Raw genomic sequence first — 8,736 nt, forward strand, 5'->3', positions numbered from 1 at the left:
CCCTCCCCTTCCCTCTCCCTCCCTCTCTCCCTCCTCCTCTCCCTCCTCCTCCCCTTCCTCTCCTTCCTCTCCTCCCCGCCCTCCTACCAGGAAAGCAGCTGCCTGTGCCAGAGATTGGCACATTCTCTTCATATCTGCCAAGCGGAAGCAGCATATTGATGATCAGCTGCAAGTGTGAAATAGATAGGAACCGTCTTGCGCTTTAGCAGGACAACAGGTGTTATTTCTCTGCCGAAAGTAAAGGATGGAGCTGGCACTTCTCTTCCATTGCGGTGCAGGAGAGGTAAAGGAAGTCTCCACTTACCTGGACTACTGGTGAATTCTGGGCTCTTGTTATGTACCTATGTTTGCCTGGCATTTTATCATGGCGCCTCCTATAATCTACATACAACCCCGTAAGTGTATTCATGAGCTTTTTGTTACCGTAACAACATACTCCAGAGGCAGGCTGCTTATGAAGAAAAGGAGTCTTATTTAGCTCACAGTTTTGGAGGTTCAGGGGCATGATCCTCCCATCAGTTCAGTATTGGTGGGAGCCTTGCGGGGGGATTGTGGATGACAGAGAGCAGTGGCAGCAATGTGTGTAGGAGCAAGCAAATGATGGCACCCTGAACCATGAGCAGAGAGGCCTGCTCCTTTTATAACATCCTCTGCCAAGAGTTTAAGGGGCCTCGTGAGAGCCACCTTCCAAGGGCACACCCTCCATGACCTCAGGGCCTCCCAGGTCGCCCACCTCCCAAAGTTTCTACCACTTTTTCCAACAGCACACCCCGTAGATGGGGCCTCAGCTCACGATGCACCCTTGGGAGGCACCAAGACTGTATTCAAACCATACCGTTAAGGTTATAGATGAAGCCGACATGCGCCAAAGAGAAGAGATACCAGAGTGGAGACCTCAGTGCTGATGTGTCTCGTGCTGAGGATGAGACTTGTGCTCTGCCTGTCCATCCGGGCTTGGGGAAGGCCTTCTGAAGGAAGTGACATGGGGCTTTCACGCAGCACGAGCTCTAGAGCTAGACCGGGGGTTGGCAGACTTTCTCTGTAAAGGTTCATGTAGTGAATAGTTTAGGCTTTGCAGGCCACGTGGTCTTTGTTCCAACTATGGTTGTATAGGAAAGTAGCTCTCGACATGGACAATAAGCAGACTTGTAGGTGTGGCGGGGTTCCGACAAAACTATAGAAAACCAGCTGGCATGCAATACTTAATTGGCACCTGGACCTCAGTCTCCCAAGTTTGACCCCGTCTGTTCCAGATGTGTGACCTGATGTGTTCCAGATGTGTGGCCAGATATGTGACCTTATTTAATTCTCCTTTGCTTCAGTTTTCCCATCTGTAAAGTGGGAATCATAGCAGCTACTGATACCTATCTAGGAGTGATGTCTCATGAGTCGTTGTGAGAGCTGAGGAGTCTGTGCATAAAGAAATCTCTTGTGACTGTGTGGTGGACAGTGAGGGGTCAGTGTGAATTAGCACTGTTATTATTCACATCCTTGTTATTCTCCGCAACATCCTCCAAAAGACTTGGAACTGTAAATGAGAAGCTCAGTACCCACTCCCAGGGTTGTAGTGAGATTAAGAGGAGAAGGGGGATACAGATTCTTGTACACAGTGCGTACTCAGCCGGCAGATGAGCCCTTTTGTTTTTACAAGTGCTGCTTTGCCAGTGTAAGAGAAAGAAGACCCAGGCACATGCCCTCCAGATGCCCAAGTCTTAGTTGAGAAATCAAAGCTGTAGGCAAGGTTAAGGGAAGCTTCAACCACCAAGCAGAAATTCAGGGCTGCGTAGAAGAGAATCCCAAAATCCAGCCCAGGGGAATCCTCCCGATAGGATTTGGCTTAGTGGGGGTTAGATGGAGACTACAGCAGTCATTTCCTATAGAGTCGGTCACCACTAGCTGCATCTGTGGTCACAGTAAAGAAGAAATTCTGCTGTCTGAGGAGAAAGTGTCCTTCCGCGCTCCTTATTGTAAATCTCCTGGTTTTCCTCCAGATGACGTATGGCCTGTATGATTCAAGGAGTTAGTTAATGTCAACATAGGTTAGGAATATTGTGTGTACTCTGTGTTTATGGCTTACTATTATTAGCCAACTTCCTTGGATGTGATGGGAGAAGACAGGTGGGGGATGATGTAGTGTTCTCTGCTACTGTGAGCTGCCAAGATGCCTGCACCTGAGTCTAAGCCATAATGCAGGAGGGAGACACCAGGCAGAACCTGAGCTAGGTCAGAGATGGGAGTTCAAGTCCTGCTTTAGCAGCTGGCTGTCTGGGTGAGTTTGGGCAGTTTCTTCATGTGGAAGACAGGGATCCCAGTAGGATTCAGGAACAGAGTATGTGGCAATCCCTAGCCAGGTGCCTGATGCCTAGGAAGCTGTTCTGATGGGGAAGATTGGTGAACATAAGAACATGGGGTAGGATGGACCTAGGCTTGAATTCCACTCAAACTTGGCCATATCCCATCTGTAAGTGGTTACACTAATTAAGCATACAAGAAATGTCTAAAACGTTCAGTTCAAATCCTGGCACCCTGCAAGTGAAAGTAAACGACACTTGTTATTTATTATTTCTATTATTACAGCCCCAGATATGGATGGCAGATGTGGGTGTCCTAGAAAGAGGGACATACCTGACTGAAGTCTGACATGGGGGGACCAGAGGAAGCAGGAGGGTGCAACTGTGTCCACATTCTGACTTCTGGCCCAGTCTTTGGGTCTGACCATGTGGGTTTCATTTGACCTTTAGCTTCTGGAACCTCACTCCCAGGAGAGCATGACAGGGTATGCCAGGGACCATCCCAGCAGGCTCCTGTTAGGGCTCAGGCCTGTGGACTTGCTCTCAAGCAAGGGAAGATGTGGCATCAGGGTTTAGTTTTGATATTGCACGTGTCTCCCAGAGACTCAGTTTCTTCCTTTGTTTAAAAATTAATAGTATCAACGTCTACTTAGTAAAGACTACCCTTGTTTTGTTTTGTTTCAGACAGGGTCTTGCTCTATAATTCAGGCTGACCTTGAACTCACTGTGTAGCCCATGCTGACCTCAAACTCATGGTGATCCTCCTGCCTCAGCCTCCCAGCTTAGTAAAGACCTCTTACAGCACTTCCCAAGTGCCACACTGTATTGCAAATGCTTCTACCTGTTTAATCCCTGGATTCTTTAAACTGCCTCGGTGGCAGGAAATATTATAACCTTCACATATTAGTTTTTTGAAACTATTGGGGCAAATTTGGAGGCTGAGAACAACAAAATGTGTCTAAGGGATTGGCAGGCCGTGCTTTCCCCTGGAGCTCCAGGTGGGAATTCTTTCTGTGCCTTCCCCGTATTGGGTGGCTGCTGCCATCTCTTAGCCTGCAGCTGCCTCGTTGTGTCTGTGCTTTCATGTTCACCTTGCCTCCTCCTTGGCAGTCTGTGCCTGTGTCAAATGTCGCTCTGTCTCCTTTGGAAGAACATGATCTGAGAAGATCTCCTCATCTCAAGATTCTTGATCACATCTGCAAAAACATTACTATATAAGGCAACCTTCAAAGGCTCTAGGCATGAGATCCTACTACCTTTGCGAGCCACCGTTCAGCCCACTGTGTATTACAGATCACATGGAGAGCAGGGGCCAGAGTGACACAGTGCAGGTCACCTGTGCCCTTCGCTCCTGTGTTGTGCTGCTGCTTCATGGCTGCCACTCATGGGTGGTGCATTAGCCTTTTGCCCCTGTGACAAAAGGCCTGAAATAAGCTATCCAAAGTGAGGAAAGGTTTGTTCTGGCTCATGCTTTTAGAGGTTTCAGTCCATGGTTGGCTGATTCCAAGAAAGAAAAACCATGATGGAAGGGTGTGATGTGAGAATACTTCTCACCTCCTTGCCAGCCAGGAATCAGAGAGAAAGCAGCCCATAGAGAAAGTGGCCAGAGACAAGATGTAGCCCCTAAAGTTATGCTCCCATAACCTCCTCCCTTCGACTAGGCTTCACCTCCTAATAGCCCACTTAGATAGGGACTCATCAATGGGTCAATGCTTTCACGATCTGATCACTTCCCAAATCTATAAGCTGACTTTTGGGTGGCCTTTTAGATCCAAACTATTAATAGGTAGGCTTAAGGACTTAATTAGACAAAGCACAGGTGCAGGGAGGGTGGGGAGAGCCGTGCTGGGGAGAGCTGTCAGATGAGGCTCAGACACGACTGGGGCACAGTCACCTCATAAAGAAACCAGTGCTTTTGAGGCTTTGCCAGGCAGTCCCCACGGGTCCAGTCCAAACCACGTCTGCGTGATGTGCACTGCTGTCAGAACTAAAGGATTTTTGTTCATCAGAAAGCCCCAAACCAGCAGTCATTAGACGTAATTCACTCCTTCCTCCTTGCCCTCTGTGTCCTGCTCGCTCTGGGCACCTTTGACTAAGAGGAAATGACTTCATTTAGTAAGTGGTAATCCATGCAAATGAGCCTGGTGCCTTGGCACCAGAAGTCCCTCTTGTCCTGTTTATCTGCTCCAGTGTGTGCTCTGTAGTGTCCTTAGCAGACGGCAGAGGCCTTTGTGATGTGATTTGGTGTCAGTGTCTATGATGACTAACAGCTCTCTGAAGTCACACATCATCCGAAGGCTTTGGGGTCCTTGGCTTCCGGACCAGATGTTTCCCTCCCATTAATGCATAACATTTCATCAGAGGGATTTTCTGTTCCTGCTCCCTCCTGAGTGCTGCTGCTCCAGTCTCCCCGGAAGTGTGATGTACTCCAGACTACAAGGCAGCAAACTGGAGCATGGGAAGGCTCCTTGGGGCAGGCACTTGGCACTGTCTGGATGTAATATTGACTTCTTGGGCCCCGGTGCCTCCTAGAGAGCATGGGTATAAGCAGACAGAACGAAGTGGCACTGTGCTCCCTAATGAAGTGATCGACACAGCTGTCCTAGTATAAAAAGGCCTGGTTTGACCCCCATGGACACCTGCCTGCCTAATGACACGGGACACTGGATTGTGATTGTGTAGCAACATGTTTCTACACTAGTATGTGTTGGCCTCACTGGTAAATAGGAATGTTTTCCTCTTAGTTATTTTCCATCAGTGAATGGATGGGAACATCTCATCAGCAGAATTCACTATGTTGGACATAATTACATGTTCCTTTAAATCCATTACGAACTCTTAACATACTCACACACCCACTGCATCGTGGGACACACAGCTGTCTTGGTCAAGCAGGAGAGCAACCAATGGTGTAAAATAGAAAGCAAGCACATATCACCTACCACCTGCTCTGTGAGGATTACTCAAAGACTCATGTTTGGGCTAAGAAAGACAACAACAAATAGCCAATCAGAAAAAGGCAATGCCCGGATATGAGTGGGCACAGAGCCTGTCAAGAGGGAGGCAGCAGAGCCAGGTGTTGGAAAGTCAGGCAGATGTGGGTTCAAATCCTAACTACCTCTTCTTAAGTATATGATGTTCTGGCTTGTACCTAGATGTCCCGCCAAAGCCTCGGGCATTCATACAGGGGGCTTTTTGGAAGTGCTTGGATCTAGGGTGCGTAATATGAATTAAGGGTGTGTGATAACTAACGTAGTCCACTGATTGATTTAGCATAGTTCTGGGTATGGGTATTGGGAAGGCCCATCCTGGGTTGTACCAACTAATAGGCTTGTAGCCTGTATGGAATAAAAAGAAAGATTGGCTTTTCCTGATTGGCTGCTTCCTTCCAGCCTACCATGAACTATTTCTCCTCTGCCATGCCACCCGGCCTTAGAGCCAGCTGACTATGGACTGGAACCTCTACAAACTGTGAGCTGAACTAAACATTTCCTCCTTTAACTCTTGGGTGCTGGGGTTTTTGTCCCAGCAATGAAAAAGTAACTAAGGTGTTTGATCTAGAGCAAGACTGATTTCCCAAAATCTGTTTCCTCAACTGTAAAGTAGAAATAATGACTGTTCCTTCCTCAAAAGCCTCTGTGAGGTTAACATGAATTTATGATCATAAATATTTTTCTTCTAATTTCATTTTCTTTGTTTAATAAAGGAAATGTTGTCATGCCACATAAGGCATGGCAGGGAATAGACTGACAGTCCGTGGTGAGTGTGCGGGTCGAGAAGAACTTGCACATGTTCCTCCTCCTGTGGACCCCTGAGAAAGCCACAGGGAGGGCTGCAGTTCTGGGGGCTGCTCCGAATTCACAGAGGGAGTGTCTCTTCCCTACGATGTGGAGGGTGGGACCCAAGGCCTTGTGTGCTCGTCAGGTGGCTCAGCTACTCAGCAACATCCCCATCCGCGGAGCCGGTGCGTTCATCTAGGGGACCACCCTGGCTGCTGCTCCCCTGCCTTCTTACGATGGCCTGCGTGTCCCTGGGTTTATAAGGACGTAATCTTGCTTTAGAGTCCGGGAGGGATCCATCATGCCAAGAGCAGTGGGAATGGTGAGAGGCGGCTAGCAAAAGGAGTTCCCTGTCCCTCTGCATCCACAGCTAAACCCTGGACTTGCGCCTGGATGATGGGGTCAGGGACTCAGCACGGCAGCTGGGTTCCTGGAGGAGCCTCACATATCACAGTGAGATGAAAGACAGCCCAGTTTAGGGTTCGTACTTCACACTCAGGTGGTTTTGAATCCCAGCCCCGCCACCCACCACCTGGTGGACTTCTGCACACCATTCTGTTTCTTCCATTACCTCTCACTGAGAGAATATCAGAGAAGGTGCTTATCTGAAATCACGCAGCCAGCAAATCAGTTTCATTTAACCCCAGAACTCAAACTCTTCTTCCTACAGCAGGCTGGCTGTTCTTATGTTGTACGAAAACTATTTTTAAAAATTGCAAGCTGTGCTATTAGTTAGGCACAGTGTAGTTAGGTGTCAGGAGATGACAGCCATTGGAAAGATAATCTGTGGCTGGGTGTGGTGGCGCACACCTGTAATCCCAGCACTCAGGAGGCTGAGGCAGAAGGATCGCTGTGAGTTCGAGACCAGCCTGGACTACATAGTGAGTTCCAGGTCAGTCTCAACTACACAGTGAGATCCTGTCTCACCGCCCCCCCAAAAAAAGATAGTTTGTTGTCCAGTCATCAAGGTCTTATGATGTCAAAACATCCAAAAATATAAGATATTTTAAAAAACTAAATTAATGCAATTATTATTGGTAGGCTTTCTGAGCCACATAGCCGCTCTTATACTTAGAGGTGAGTCTGAATAATTTACACCTATTTGTAATGTAACCAAATAAGTATGAAGTACAAGATGGCTTCATCTGCCAAATAATCATCTTCAGAAATAATTACAAGTACAAAATGAACCCACATGCAGAAAAACTTCAGCAGCTTTTCTACAAGTCAGAAAAAATCAGTGGTAAAATAAAATTAGAATGAAATCACACAATGAAAATATCAATTCCTGCACATAAGCTAATAAAAACATATTTATGCCATTACGTGAAGTTATAATTCTTTGCTGAAGAATACAAGAGATTAATAAGTGAAAACCATGTTTCCAAGGTTAGATTCCTGCAAGCTTATGTAAATTAAATAAATATTATGCATCATATATTAAAATATTAAGAGAATTTTTTATTACCTGATGAAATCTAAAATTCATTCCAAAGAATTTATACTTGAAAATATTTGGAGATATTTTTACAGAGAAAAGGTAAACAATAAAAAGAGAAGAAAAAAATCTAACCATGAAAGTATGTCTACCTGACACAAATATAAAAGGTTTTTTTAGGTACCATTTTAATCATTGAATAGGTTGAATCATGCATTAAAAGGTACAGGATAAATGAATTAACCTTATATAAAAATAAAGTTAGATTCCTACCTTGTACTTTATATACTATAATTAATATCATGTTTAAATATTTATGTAAATGTAAACAAATTCACATTTTTGTTAGACTGTATGTGTGTAATTTCTGGTCTTCTTGGAGAAGGGAAGACCTCTAGAAGGTTGAAATCAAAGTCAGAAACCACCAAAGAAAATATGAGTGGATTTTATCCCACAAAATTTAAAATCTGCACAGCAAAAGAACAAACCTAGAGGACAAAGGTTGCATTGAAATGAATAGTTACAGCCTTTATATTTTTAACATTCAAAAATAGGGGCCGGGGATGTAGCTCAGTGGCGCCAGGCCTGCCTCACAAGTGAAAGGTCCTGAGTTTGATCCCCGGTACCAAAGGGAAAAAAATGGAAGCACATCAAATGGAAAAAAATGAACACGATATCTATGTACAGTCACAAAAGGAAAATATGAATGTTTAATTAATATTTAAACTTAATATTGGTGAAAGAGATTGAAATAAGATAGCAGTGTAGCGTTTTTGTTTTCTGCTAGCAGATTGTCAGAAAGTTAAAGATTGCTAAGGCAGAGAATTGGTTGAAAGGAACTAGACAGTGCCACGTATTGATTGTGAAAGCAAACTCGTCCCTGCCTTTCTTTGTGGCAGTGTGCACAAAAAGCCTTTAAGAGACTCATATCCTTTGGCCCAGCAATTCTGCATCAAGAAATTTATATGAAAGGAATAGTAGAAGCACTTGTCTTCAGAGGAAATCTCCAAGCCTTTAAATTATTTTTTGAAATGAACAACAGCAAACAAGCTAAATTGTCCTGTGACAGGGAATTGATTATTTCTTGTACAACTGAATTCCATGCAGCCATTAAAAATTATGGGGTAGGTGATATACATTCAAAAGAAAGATCTCTATGAAATAATTATAATCAGAAAAAGAATATTGCAAAAACATTGTGTATAATATAATCCCATTTAGGAAGAAA

The 8,736-nt window shown here is 45.1% G+C and overlaps 1 long non-coding RNA gene across 1 annotated transcript; it reads right to left on the bottom strand.

The window, feature by feature from the left end:
• Positions 1-1,571: 1,571 nt before the first annotated feature.
• Positions 1,572-4,340, bottom strand: LOC104852420. Its single transcript, XR_777489.1, has 3 exons — positions 4,186-4,340; positions 3,383-3,487; positions 1,572-2,003 (listed from the first exon to the last, which is right to left on the bottom strand). It is a non-coding gene; the product is annotated as an uncharacterized LOC104852420 (long non-coding RNA).
• Between the last annotated feature and the right edge of the window lie 4,396 nt (positions 4,341-8,736).

Source organism: Fukomys damarensis, unplaced genomic scaffold (genome assembly GCF_012274545.1).
Source record: "Fukomys damarensis isolate Sample0158 unplaced genomic scaffold, DMR_v1.0_HiC HiC_scaffold_34, whole genome shotgun sequence".
Classification (NCBI taxonomy): Eukaryota; Metazoa; Chordata; class Mammalia; order Rodentia; family Bathyergidae; genus Fukomys; species Fukomys damarensis.